The sequence below is a fragment of the Diceros bicornis genome, chromosome 1 (assembly GCF_020826845.1).
Source record: "Diceros bicornis minor isolate mBicDic1 chromosome 1, mDicBic1.mat.cur, whole genome shotgun sequence".
Taxonomy (NCBI): Eukaryota; Metazoa; Chordata; class Mammalia; order Perissodactyla; family Rhinocerotidae; genus Diceros; species Diceros bicornis.
In genome coordinates this window covers 73046974-73062350 of record NC_080740.1, presented here as the reverse complement: position 1 = coordinate 73062350, position 15377 = coordinate 73046974, and positions in this window count along the sequence as shown.

Sequence of the window (15377 nt, the reverse complement as noted above, 5' to 3'; positions counted from 1 at the left end):
TGATGGATGGATTGTGTGGTAAGAGTGTGTCTAGTTTTGTAAGAAACTACTAAACTGTCTTCCAAAGTGGCTATCTCATTTTGTATTCCCAGGAGCAAGGTACGAGTTCCTGTTGCTCCACATCCTTGCCAGCCTTTTGTGTTGGATTTTAACCATTCTAATAGGTATGTAGTGGTAGCTCATTGTTGCTTTAATTTGCATTCCCTAATAATATATAATGTAGAACATGTTTTCATATGGTTTTTTGCTGTCTGTATATCTTCTTTGATGAGGTGTCTATTCAGATCTTTTGACCATTTTTTAAATCAGGTTGTTCATTTTTATTGTTGTTGAGTTTTGAGAGCTCTTTGTAGATTTTGCATAACAGTCCTTTATCAGATAGGTCTTTTGCAAATATTTTCTGCCAATCTGTGACTTATCTTCTCATTCTCTTGACAGTGTCTTTCATAGAGCAGAAGTTTTTTCATTTTAATGAAGTCCAACTTATCACTTTTTTCTTTTATAGATCATGTCTTTGGTGTTGTATCTAAAAAGCCATTGCCATACTCAAGGTCATCTAGATTTTCTCCTATGTTATCTTCTAGGAATTTTATAGTTTTGGTTTTACTTTTAGGGCTGTGATTCATTTCAAGTTCATTTTTGTGAAGGGTGTAACATCTGCGTGTAGGTTCATTTTTTTGCGTGTGGATATCCAGTTGTTCCAGCACCATTTGTTGAAAAAACAATCCTTTCTCCATTGAATTGCCTTTGCCCCTTTGTCACAGAGCAGTAGAGTATATTTGTGTGGGTCTCCTTCTTGGCTCTCTATTCTGTTCCATTGATTTGTTTTTCTATTCTCTGGCCTATAGCACACTGTCTTGATTACTGTAGCTTTATAATAAACCTTGGAGTTGGGTAGCATCCATCATCTGACTTTGTTCTTCAATATTGTATTGACTATTCTGGGTCTTTTGCCTTTCCATATACACTTTAGAAACAGTTTGTCAATATCCACAAAATAACTTGCTAGGATTTTGATTGGCATTGCACTGAGTATACAGATAAAGTTAGGAGGAATTGATATCTTAACAATACTGAGTCTTGTGATCCATAAACATGGAATGTCTCTCCGTTTATTTAATTCTTTGATTTCTTTCATCAGAGTTTTGTAGCTTTCCTCACATAGATCTTATACATATTTTGTTAGATTTATACCTAAGTGTTTCATTTTTTTGGTGCTAATGTAAATGGTTTTATGTTTTTAATTTCAAGTTCCAATTTTTCATTGCTGGTATATGGGAAAGCAATAGACTTCAGATACTAGCCTTATATCTTGCAACCTTGCTGTAATCGCTTATTAGTTCCAGGATTTTTTTTGTCAGTTCTTTGGGATTTTCTTCATAGACTATCATGTCATACGTGAAGAAAGAGAGTTTTATTTCTTCCTTCCTCATCTGTATACATTTTTTTTTCTTTTCTTATCTTATTAAATTAGCTAGGACTTCCAGTATGGTGTTGAAAAGGAGAGGTGAGAGGGGATATCCTTGCCTTGTTCCTAATATTATTGGAAAAGTATCTAGTTTCTCACCATAAGTATGACATTAGCTGTATGTTTTTTGTAGATTTTTTAAAAATCAAGTTAAGTTTCCCTCTATAGATCCACATTTTTTTTTTCTTTCTTTTTTTTTTTTTTGTGAGGAGATCAGCCCTGAGCTAACATCCGCCAATCCTCCTCTTTTTTTGCTGAGGAAGACGGCCCTGGGCTAACATCTGTGCCTGTCTTCCTCCACTTTATATGGGACGCCGCCACAGCATGGCTTACCAAGCAGTGCGTCAGTGCGCACCCGGGATCCGAACCAGCGAACCCCGGGCCGCCGCAGCGGAGCGCGCGCATCCAACCGCTTGCGCCACCGGGCCGGCCCTAGATCCACATTTTTTAGGAAAGAAAATTCATATTTATTTTTTCTACCCCCAACTGGTCTTCCATTCAAATTTAACAAATCTTTGTTGTGCAATTGCAGCACAAGACACTGTTAGGATTTTTTTGTATGTCTTTTTTTTTAATTAACAAACTTTATTCTTCTTTTTATTTTTTGAGGAAGATTGGCCCTGAGTTAACGTCTGTTGCCAGTCTCCTTCTTTTCTTCTTTTTTTTTTTTCTCCCCAAAGTCCCTAGTACATAGTTGTATATCCCAGTTGTAGGTCATTCTAGTTCTTCTATGTGGGATGCTGCCTCAGCGTGGCTTTATGAGCAGTGAATACGTCCATGCGCGGGATCCGAACAGGCGAACCCCAGGCTGCCCAAGCGGAATGCACGAACTTAACTGCTGCGCCACCGGGCTGGCCCCTTTTCCTTTTTTTTTTTTTTAGATTCCACATATAAGTGAGATCATACAGTATTTGTCTTTCTCTGTCTGACTCATTTCACTTAGTACAATGCCCTCTAGATCTATCCATGTTGTTGCAAATGGTAGGATTTCCTTCATTTTTATGGCTAAATAATATTCCATTGTATATATATATACCACTTCTTCTTTATCCATTCATCCGTCCATGGACACTTAGGTTGTTTCCATGTCTTGGCTATTGTAAATAATGCTGCTATGAACATGAGGGTGAAGATATCTCTTCAATATAGTGTTTTTGTTTCCTTCAGATATATACCCAGAAGTGGAATTGCTAGATCATATGGTAATTCTATTTCTAATTTTTTGAGGAATCTCCATACTTTTTTCCATAGTAGCTATACCAATTTATAATCCCACTAATAGTGGACAGGCGTTCCCTTTTCTTCACATCCTTGATGGTATTTGTTTCTTTTAAGATTAAGAGTAGGAGAAAACGTAAGTATAAATCTTTATGACCTTAGATTAGGCAATGGTTCTTAGCTACAACAGTAAAACGATGAGCAACCAAAGAAAAAATAGATAAGTTGGACTTTATCAAAATTTAAAACTTTTATGCATCAAAGGACACTATCAAGAAAGTGAAAAGACAACCTACAGAGTGGGAGAAAATATTTGCAAATCATATATCTGATAAGAGTCTAGCATCTGGAATATATAAAGATCTCTAACAATTCAAGAACGAAAAGACAAGTAACCAATTAAAAAATGGGCAAAGGACTTTAATGGACCTTTCGCCAAAGAAGATATACAAAGGGCCAATAAGTGCAGGAAGAGATGTTTAACATTGTTAGTCATTAGGGAAGTGGAAACCAAAACCACAATGAGACACCACTCCACACCCACTAGGATAGCTATAATAATAATTTTTAAAACCCCAGGAAATAACAAGTGTTGGTGAGGATGTGGAGAACTTGGAACTGTTGTACATTGCAGTCGTGAGTATAATATGGTATAGCCACTTTGGAAAACAGTCTGGCTGTTCCTCAAAAAGTTAAATATAGAGTTACCATATGATCCAGCAATTCCACACCTAGGTATATACCCAAGAGAATTGAAAACATATGTTCATACAAAAATTTGTACACAAATGTTCATAGCAGTGTTACTCTTAATAGCAAAAAGTGGAAACAACCCAAATGTCCATAACTGATGAATGGATAAATACAATGTGATGTATCCATATATGGAATATTACTCAGTAATAAAATGGAATGAAGTACTGATTTATGCTACAACATAGATGAACCTCACAAACGTTACGCTAAGTGAAAGAAGGAAGACATAAAAGGCCTATAGTGCATGATTCTGTTCTATGAAAGGACCAAAATAGGCAAATACATAGAGAAAGAAAGTAGATTAGTGGTTGCCGGAGGCTGGGAAGAGGGGAGAATAGAGACTGACTGCTAATGGGTAGGGGTTCCTTTTGGGGTGATGAAAACATTCTGAAATTAGATAGTGGTGTTGATTGTACAACTTTGTGGGTATACTAAAAACCACTTTAAAATGGGGAACTTTATGATGTGTGCATTGCACCTCAATAAAAAATATTAAGAGTAGGGAAAGGACTTGGATTGATTGATAGAGGGACATGTATGACTTGGGAACTGTGGGAGGAAGGATTTTTTATGGGATCCAATCATAGGAATAGAAAAGCTTGGATTGAGGGCATCTGGGCTTTGAACAAGGCCCATGACTAAGAGAACTTTATGAGATACCCTGATATATGCACTTTCCATTCTCAGCTATATCTGCAGCCGTCTGCTTTCTTTTGGAACTTTCCCTTCTGCCTGTCAGCATGACAGACAAGAGCCCCTAACAACTTCCCCTTAACACTTTAAAACCTCTAGCTACTCCCCTTTCTCTTTCTTGACTTCAGAGCCAAAATTTTCTATTCCAAATATCCATTTCCCTGTCTCCCATTTACTCCTTAAACTGCTGAAGTCTGGCTTCTGGCTCCAGTCCTCCAATGAAGCTGTGAGGCAAAAGTTCAATGTAAGTGCAGTGGCGATACCTCAATCCTTATCACACTTGACCTTTTCGTAGCATTTGACACTACTGACCAAATCATCCTTCTTACAACACTTCCCTTTTGCTCTCAAGGAGTGGTACCATTTGTCCTGGTTTTCTTCATACCCCTCTGCATTTGTTCATAGTATGCTTGACTGGATCCTCTTTCGCTATCTCCCTAAGTGTTCATGTCCTCCAGGACGCAATCCACCACTTGCTTCTTTCTTAACATCTTCCCCTATTTACTGGAGACCCCCAAATCTCTGTACAGTCAGATCTCTCCCTTGAACTACAGACCCAGTTGTGAACTCTAAGTTTATGTCTTCGCCTAATTGAGACGTTTCTGGCCATTATTTCTTCCCATTATGTCAGTTCCACTCTTTCCCTCCTCTTGGAACTCCAATGATATGAATGTTAGCTCTTTCATTATAGTCATTCAGGTCGCTGAGATTTGGTTCATTTTTTTTTTTTTCAGTCTATTTTATCTCTGTTACTCAGATTGGGTAAATTCTACTAATCTGTCCTCAAGTTCTCTGCTTCTCTCCTCTATTATCTCCACTCTAGTATGGAGCTTATCCATCAAGCTTTTATTTCAGTTATTTTACTTATTGCATTTTTCAAGTCCATGATTTTCATTTGGTTCATATTTATAACTTCTATTTCTTGGTTGATAGTCCTAGACATTTTTAGGGACAAGGATACTTCTTAAAGTGATGGCCATTTATATAAGTATTTCAGTATGTATCTCTGAAACAGAAAATAAAATTTGTATGTAATCATCATTATTCCACCTAACAAAACTAGTGATGATAAATCTTTAATACCAGTCCATATTTGAATTTCCCTAATTTTCCCCCGAAGTGTCTGTTTATAATTGATTCTTCCAAATCAATATCCAAACAAGACCCATTGATTGGTTGTGGTTGTTATGTCTTTTAAGGTTCTTCTCATCTAGAACAGAGCCCTCCCTTTTTTCATGTCATTGACTTATTGAAAAACTAGATGAGTTGTCCTGTAAAATGTTCCACATCGTGACTGTCCAGATTGTTTCATTTCCTGTAAATTTGAAGTTAGAGATAAATGCTTGATTAGATCCAATTTCGATATTTTTGTAAAGAATATTTCATAAGTGGTGTTATTAAAGTGCTGTTTCTAACAGTAAAAAATTGAGAGGGAACCTAACTATCTAGTAAAGGAGACGTTTAAATAAATTATGACATATCCATACAGTGTGCAATCAATCCTGAAGACATTTAAAATCATGCAGTAGAAGAGGGTTTAAATTAAAATTTGAGACTATGAAACATGTTCATGGTACAGTAAATGAAAAAAACTGGTCACCAAAGAGTAGATATTCCACGGGTGATTATGACTGGCAGGATCTACATCACGACCCTATCAATTAGTGGTGGGATCATAAACTATTTGTCCTGTTTTTCCTTTGTAGGAAATAAAGAAAAGAGAGATACATAATGATCATGCATTGCTTTGTAATAATACTAACATAAAACCAATGGAAGTTACCTTACAAAAGCATCCCCCAGAAACAAAATAATGTAAAGAGGGTGTAAACCTCTGTGGCTTTCTGCAGGTTCCTCAACTCCTCCAGACCATCTTCTTTAAAGAGGCACCAGATGGTGAAGCAAAGCAACACACGACCGGCTTCAGGAGCCCAGAAACCTGGGAGAGGGGGCAGACAAGACACGTTAGAAACAGAATGTAAATGTCTCATAGTGTAACAAGTAGGGTTGTTAGCTGCTCCTTTTTAACTCAGAGATTCAGGGAGCCCTCAGCACACGAATGCCCCACCCCGTGACTGAGACACACCGGGCAGTCACCCTAGGCGCAGAGCAGGCTGTGTCATGTGGGCGTCTCGCCCTCGTGCCCATGGTGCGGGGCACTGGAGGGCAGCCAGGCCACAGCTGTGTAGGAGAGCCTGACTTCCGGCTCCTCACCATTTCCCTTTTGGGATTCTTCTCCTTGTGTGGCCGCCCCACTTTCCACACTTCTTATTTCCAAAGGACTTTGTCCTCCGAAACCCTCACCAGCCCCTCATTGGTTCTTGCCATATATTTGTTCTTCAGGGAGCTTCTCTTTGAGGCAGGGTCGGGTGGTGACCAGATGTCCAGGCTCTAGCCAGATGGAAGTCTGGCTCTACCACTTGTTAGCATGCATCCTCAAGAGAGCAATTAACAACTCTCAGACTCAGTTTCTCCAAAGTGTCATTAGAAACACAGAATGTGAACTTGGAGGTTTTCCAAATATTTAACATTTGATGGCTGTTTTGCTAAGTTTCCAATGTCAAGGTTTGGTGCTGAAGTTGAGGAAATTTTTTCTCCTTTACTTTCTCCTCTCTACTTTCCAACTAAGTATTCAACAGAGAACAGTATTCAAATAATTTAGAGGATGTTTATATTTCCCCTGAACGTTACGTAAAATTTAACACAGCTAAAAGAAATCAAAGGAACAGATAACAATTATTCTTTTTTTCTTTGCTTACACCCACTCCCCCACTTATCAAAGGGAAATTATCATTAGCTGAATATATGCCAAGGTTGTTTCTTTGTACTTTGTTTAGTTTTAAAAGAAACGCGCTGAAGAAAAATTCCTTACACTTCTATAGAGCTTTACATTTTACAATATTTTTTCACATACTTTGCTGGATAGTGTTTTTTCTTCTAGTTCTGCTGTGTGCTTAAAAAACAGCTGTATTCAGGTATAATTTACATACAATAAAATTCACCCATTTTAAGTGTACATCATATTGGCAAATGCATACAATTATGTAACCACCACCACATTCAAGATACAGACGTTTCCATCACTGCAGAAAGTTCGCACGTGCCTCTTTGTAGGCAAACCTCTCCCCTCCGCTCCAGCCCCAAGCAACTATTGACGTGCTTTCTGTCACTATAGTTTTGTGTTTTTTTTAGAATTTCATATAAATGGAGTAGTATAGTATGTAGTCTTTCGTGTCTAGATTTTTCACCTGGCATAATGTTTTTGAGATTCATCAATGTTGTTGCACGTATCAGTAGTTTGTTCTTTTTTATTGCTGAGTAGCATTTTGTTGTATGAACATTCCAGTCTTTGGCTACTGGGAATAATGCTATGGACATTTATGCACAAGTCTTTGCATGGACATGCTTTCGTTTCTCTTGGGTAAATACCTAAGAGTGGAATTGCTGGGCTTTATGGCAAGTGTATGTTTCATTTGTTGCTAATTGTTAGTGGGAAGATGTTTTGACTCTTCACAAAAACTCCATCCCCTACTTTACAGCTAAGAAAACTGAGGCATGAGGAAAGTTTGGTGATTTACTCAGACTTTTCTACTATTAGACTTTGGACATGGTAAGACTAGGGCACAAATCTCCAGTGCTCACTTGCTTTTGGTTTATGTTTTCTTTCTTTTTAAACTTTTGCTTTAGTACAAGAATGTAGGTTAATTGCTACACAAAATTAGAAAATATAGATCTATAAAGGAAAAAGGAACCAAAAATTGCCTGTTTCATCTGTTCAGAGGAGACCATTGTTAACACTTTAATATCATTTCAGGCTGTGCCTAGGTATGTGTGTGTTTCTTCTTACAAAATAGGTTCAGCTTATGCACAATCTTTTGTGTCCTGATTGTCACACACAATCGTGAAGATCATATTCCTCACTTCTATCCTGGAGATTTTCACATCAATAAATATATACCTATGACATTCTTTTAAATGGTTACTGAATCTCTATAATGATGACTCAGTATGAATCTCGATATTAATGGCGCATGTCACTCAGGTTATTTTCAGTTTTGTGCTGTTATTAGCAATAGTCTTGTATTTGTTTTTAAGAATTTATTTGTATCTCCACCTATCTCTAAACCATATTTTTGAATTTTGAGATGATCATTTACTTTTAAGATTTGTCTTTCTTCAAAAGCTTAATTTTGGTTTCTTTCCAAGTTATCCTAGAGATGTTGGTGGGGGGATTGGACTTGCTTGTAGATGGAGGAATGGAACGCATCTCAATGAAGAAATATGTCTGTTATGCAAGACACTCAGGTGGTGGGTTTTGTACTTTGTCTCAAATATTTTTTTTATTTGAGTATGGAAGAAAAACCCTCCTACCTTACAAAAGAGGAACTTTGAGTAAAAATTTGGCAGCAAAGTGTCTAAAAGAACAAGCTTACTTTAGCAATGCAACTCCAGAAGTTTCACTTCTCTCTCCTCCTCCTCTCTTCCCAAACTAGAAAACTCTTAAAATACATGCACCCAGTTGAGAAGAACTTCAATATTAGAGTGGGGCTAGAGCTGATGGCAGGGAAAGAGCCAGTTCTGTAACCAGCCAAAATGACAGTGACAAAAATAATCCAGTTCCTCTCCAAAAGTGTCCTTTCCCAAATTGTCTCTGTGCGTTTATATGGACTAAACTTATTCCCCTTGAGTTGCCGTAAGAATAACTGTTCATGAAGTCTCTGCCAGAGAAAATAATAGAATAGGAAAGTCAATAGAGAAGATTCATTCACACTTAAAAGTCTTTTTCCACTCCCACTTCTTCATTTTCTAAAAAGAATATTTTCAGAGACTTGAGGCAGAAGACATTATAGATGTCATTTAGCACAGTCTCTTCATTTTATAGATGAGGAAGCAGGTGGAGAATATAACATTTAGATTTCCATTCTGATCTTTGTTTTCTTTCTGCACTGAAGATTCTTCAATTCTTGGCTTATGTAACTCTTTTTGAAAAGAGTTGTTTCCCTAGCAACTCCTTGATTCACAATGACCGGACTGAGTTTTCTAACAGAAAAGTATTTTCTTTCTTCAAAGAATGAGGATTAAACCCCTTAGGAATACAGTCATGCATTGCTTAATGATGGGGATACCTTCCGAGAAATGTGTCATTGGGCGATTTCGGCATTGTGTGAACATCATAGCGTGTACTTACACAAATCTAGATGGTATAGCCTACTACACACATAGGCTATATGGTACCATCTTATGAGACCCCCGGCGAATATGCAGTCCCTCGTTATTGAAACGTCATGTGGCGCCTGACTGTATTTCAGTTTGAGGAATGAACTATTCAACTTCCCTCACTTAATCCACTACATTTTTCCTTATCTTTAACCTTTCTTGTTTTACTCCTTCCTGTTTTAGAGGAAGAAATAGCCTTGCTCCTGCAAGGCAAGCTTTTAGTATGTGTTCTTTTTTTTCTCCTTTCATTTTGTAAACAAATTTTTGAAAGTAATCCATGTTAATTGAATACAAAATAGAAAGTAGCTAAGAGGTCAACAGCAATCTCTATCTCAGCAATAATTGTCTAGAAAATATAAAAATACAATATAAATCACATTAGCAATAGAAAGCATCCAGTAGGTAGTAATTAACCCAATCAAGGGTGCACAAAACCTTTATGAAGACAAATTTAAAACTCTATTAAGGATACAGGAAAACCTGATGTACCAAGTTCATGGACAGAACGATTTAACATGTGTAAAGATACAAATTCTTCTTTAATCAATCAGGTCACTCAAGCCAATTCCAATAGAAATCTAATAGGATCATTTTTTTTCCAGTTTCATTGAGACATAATCGGCATGTAATATTGTATTAGTTTTAGATGTACAACATGATGATTTGATATGTGTATATATTGTGAAATGATCACCATAATAAGTTTTGTTAACCTCCATCTCCTCACATAGTTCTAATTTTTTTTCTTGTGATAAGAACTAAGATCTAATCTCTTAGCAATTTTCAAATATATGATACATTCGGTATTGTTAACTTTAGTCACCATGCTGCACATTACTGTACATGCTGGAGGTTTGTACCTTTTGACCGTCTTTACCCATTTCGCCCACCCCCCATCCTCCTCACAGGATCTTTGTAAGTACTCAATGACTGATTCTAGAATTTTCATGGAAGTATAAATTATAAAATAGCTAAAAAATTAAAAAAAAAAAACAAAGGCAGTGGGAGGGTTTAGACTCACTCTTCTTAATATTAAAGCCTGTTACAAAGCCATCATAACAGATCATGTGATACCGGCACAAGAACAACAGCAAAAAAAAAAAAAAACCCAGTGCAACAGAATACATAGCACAGAACACACACACACACTCACATAGATTTATCTACCTGTCTAATATTCTACATAGCATATGATAGAGATGGCATCACCAATCAATGAAGAAAGACTGGATTCTTAGCAGAAAGTGGTGAGAAAACTAGCTTAAGATACAGAAAAAATAAATTTGGATCCCTACCTCATATCATATATAAGGGTGAACTCCAGAAGGATTAAAGACCAATTGCAAAAGTAAAACTATAAAGTTAATAGAAAAAATAAAGGTAAATATCATAGTAATCTTGGAATGGAAAAGGAAATCTTAAACGAGAATCCCAAAGTGGAAGCCATAAAGGTAAATCTTGATGGATTTTAATAAATCATTATTAATGATTTCACTTCAGTGAAGTATTCAATGGACGAAGTTTGTAGAGAGATGATGGAGCAAAATAAATTACTTTTAATGTTCAGAGATGACATTACACACACACACACACACACACACACACGCACACACAGAAAGAGAGAGAGAGGAAGGAAACCAATAGAAAAATGGGCAAAGATAAGAAAAGTCAATTCACTGAAGGGGAAACGTAAACAGCTAACCAGTACATGAAGAGATTAAACTCACTAGTAATCAAAGAAATCCAAAGAGAACGAAGTCACACATTACATCCATCAGCTTGGCAAAAATTATAAAGAAGGATAATATTAGCAAGGATATGTGGAAAAGGAACTCTCACGCACAGTTGATAGGAGTAAAACTGGCCAGTTATTCTGGAAAGAGATTTGGCAGTACTTATGGAAATTAAGTGTGTGTCTAGCCTGTGATATAACCATAGCCTTCCTGGATACCTACCCCTCGGAAACTCTTTCTCAGGTCCATGTAGGGACATGTATGAGGTTGTTCATTGAAATATTTTTTGCGTTAGGGGGGTGTTGGAGGCAAACTAGGCTTTCATCATTAAGAGAACAGACGAGTATAACAGGAGATATGCCTACAATGGTATATTATGTAGCAACTAGGAGCTTTAAGATAAATGTACATATGGTAACACAGTTCTTTCTTATAAACAAAGGTTGAGTAAAAAAGGAAGCAGAATGAGATCTATAGCAAAATATTTTGTAAATTTAAAACATAATATACAAAGCAATACTAAGCATCTTTCAAGGATACTTACATATCCAAACACATTAGAGAAAAACTGAGGTAGGTATGGAGATATCACCCAAAATAGGAGGCTTAATAGACCTATGATGATATGGTGCCTTAAACTGTATGATGAACTCAGCTCTGCACCTGTGAAAAAATACACACATTCACTCACACAAAGAAAATTTATTCATTCAACAAATACTTATTGAGCACCTGCTAAAAGTGAAAAAAAATTACCATCTAAATCTCACCACATAGAAATAACCACTTTTGACATTTTGTCCACCTGTGCTCTTTTCTCCACCTCTTTCTATTTCTGAATCCTTGACTAACAAAAATTATACTTTTCTGCTGAAACATGTTTTACCGTTTAACTGATATCTTTTCCAATACTACAAAACTTGCTTTTTTCTCATCCTAAAAATAATTCATTCTCTTGACCATCATCATCTGCCTTTATTTTTCATGTCAAGACAATATCCTCAAATGGTTAACCAAATTTACTTTCACATTCACTTCTCAATCTAGAATGGTTGTCATTTCTCCCACCCTTCTCTTAAAGCTGTTTTCTCAAAGGTTACCAGTGGTTTCTTAATTTTAATCAAGTGGTCTTTTCTCTGTTTAAATAAATAAACATTTATTGGTATATACCTTGATATATAGTATGATGCCAGAATTTGTGCTAGGCACTGGGGCTACGATAAGATTCTAGTACAGTCCCTATCTTCCAGATCACATTCTGGTTAGAGGTAGATATGGAAATGGATAATCTTAATATGATGTTATAATTACAGAGATAAGGTGTGCCCAGGTTGCTACTGGAGCTCAAGTGGGAACTTTGGATTCAAGAAGATTTTTTGGAGAAGATTCAGTTGGAGTGTTGAAGCATGATCCAGTTAAATAAAAGTAAGAAATTTTACACAAGTGGTTCTCAAACCAAGCTGCACATTTGTGTTTAAAAAAATACTAATGCCTAGGCCCCACCCAAGACCAACGAAATCACAACGTCTGCAGTAGAACCTGGGCATGTTTTTTAGAAATTCCTCTTGTGATTTTAAGATGTGGCCAGATCTGAGAACCACAGATCTGGACTGATAGAGGAACAAGAGCAAGGCTACAGGTGTAGAATGGTAGGCCAAGTGGCTAGTAAGTGTCAGAGTCTCCAATCCCAGACTGTTTTCATTTCAAAGAATGTTCTTAACCTCTCCTCACTGCTGTTTCCACACGACTGAGGCGGTGTTAAGATACGTTACATCGTGCTGTGGTTAAACAAACAAACTATTTAGTGCTTTAGAACTATAAAATTTTGGTTTTGTTTTTGCTTACTTCCATTGAGGGTTATGGGGGAAGGGGTTCCTGCTTGATGTCATTCTCACTCAGGGACCCAGGCTCGTGGAGCTTTCACTATTTGGAGCCAGTTGCTCTGTCAGGGAAAGAGAAAATAGTGAATTATACACCAGTTCTTATAGGCTCCACCTGCAAAGGACTCATGACACTTCTGCCCACGTGCACTGGCCAAATCAAGTCGTGTGGCCATAGCTAACATCGTGGAGGTGACGCATGCTACTCTACCACGTGCCTGGAAGATAACTGGAATATTTATAAAAATCACTATCACTAAGCTATATGAAATCAAATTAAGTTGAATTGCCAAAGGCAGTCAGTTATATTCATCTGAGTTTCCACTATACAATGTGACCTGGAAGTAGTGATTTCACTACATTTGAGCCAACCGGGATATCCCCAGGGGAGCTGAAAGTTGTATTTTTTCACTCTTACATCTAATTCTCCCAATTTCAACTTCTTAACCCAAGTTCTGACCTTGCCAGAAGAATAAGAGTTGGGTTTCCAAGATTTCAGAACTTTCCATATTATTCAGATTGAAACTCTCTTTCGTCTTCAGAGGGTAAAATCAGCATAACAATGACTTCCTGAACCAATCAGAACATGTAACCACCCAGGCTCCATTTCTCCTTTCCTATTTGTGGAGGCCCCTTTGTAAGGGTGATTTCCAAGGCCAATTGACTCATGCCAACTTCCTGCTCTCTTTGTTTCTATTGCTTATAAATAGAAACAATATTTTCGTAATTTTTTATTATTTCAAAGAACTTACTCATATGTAGTCTCATTTAATCTCCAACTCAACTATGTGGTGAAGGGATTATTCACTCCTATTTTACAGATGAAGAAATTGAGGTTCAGAGAGGTGAGACAAGGTCTCACAGAGATTTCTGAAATATATGCACCCCCTGACAGCCACCCTAATCTTCTTTCTACTTTGTATCAATTTATCCCCTTAACGAGTCAAAATAATCATTAATTCACTCAACAAGAACTTATTGTCTATTGGAAGACTGGCATTGGGTCAAATACAGGGGGTGTATATACATGGTCCCTTGTCCTGGAGGAGTGCTCTGTTAAAGAAGATGCTGTCCCTTGCTCAATCAACAGCCTTTCTTTCTCCTAATAGAACTCTAATTTTTTTCAGGAAACCATCATATTCCATCCCTTGATCTCAGAGACCCTAAGTCCCTGCCCCAGGCTCAGGGGAAGGCCCTGTTCAGTCTAAACCAGTCGTAGACGTCTCATAGAATGGATTTGCGAGTTGGCTGGTGGTCTTGTTCTGGGTAATAAGTTATATGGGGAAGTCTGCTTAGAAGGGCTTCCCTTCCCAAATAAAAGTCAAGTAATAATGATATGAAAGCCCTTATGACTCTGCTTTCCTCTTCCTAAAGATGAATTTGATGTCTAGAAGTACATCAACATTGCTGTGACCAGGTTGTGACAAACCAACATGGGAGAAGAGAAAAGAAGAGGCTAATTCTTTGATGATATTTTGAATCCCTGAGTTGCCTACATCCAGACTTCTTGTTATTAGAGGAAAAACAACCCCCTTATATGTTTAGACTTCTGTGAGTTGGATTTTATGTTGCTCACAGTTGAATGGATTCCTAAGTGTTTCAACTGACTATTTTGGTGACAGACTCATAAACAAGTCTTATTTGTATTAGAGTTCTTAGTCATTGCCTGTCCACCCCAGCCACTTCTGAGGGACTGTACCCCATCCATAGCTCCCATCTCCCAAATTGCAAATGGAATGGTTGAGTTCTGTACAGTGGGTTCTTTCTCCACATGGGCATGTCTGATCCTAGGCACCCAACCACAGATCTGCCAGTGAACTACCTGAAGCCTACCATGGAAAATGAGAACTGGAGTTCTCTTTTAGGAATCTGAAATTAAGAATTGAGAGAATGAGTCAGTAAGCTCAGAGAGCTGAGTTGAGGGTCACAGAGAGGATTTGGGGCTGGAGTGCATGACAGGGACCATGAGCAAGCTGAAATCATAAGGAAGATGGTCAGGAGGAGAGGTTCAGAGAAAGACGGAAAGAGATACCCAAGAGCAGAGCAGAGAAAATGATGCCCTGGAGGTTCCTGATGGGGTATCTATTCCAGACCACACATGCCCTTGTCATGAGTCACCTCCTCTTTGGGACAATATGAGTGAACCTCTGCCCTTGTCTTCAAATAAGCTCTAACTAATACACTAGACAATAAGAGCTATATGTTTTTTATTATTATTAATTTTTAATTGAAGTAACATTGGTTTATAACATTATATAAATTTCAAGCGTACGTCATTATATTTCGATTTCTGTGAAGACTACATCATGTTCACCACCCAAAGACTAATTACCATCCATCACCATACACCTGTGCCCTTTTATTCCTTTCACCCTTCCCCCTCCTCCCTTCCCCTCTGGTAACCACCAATCT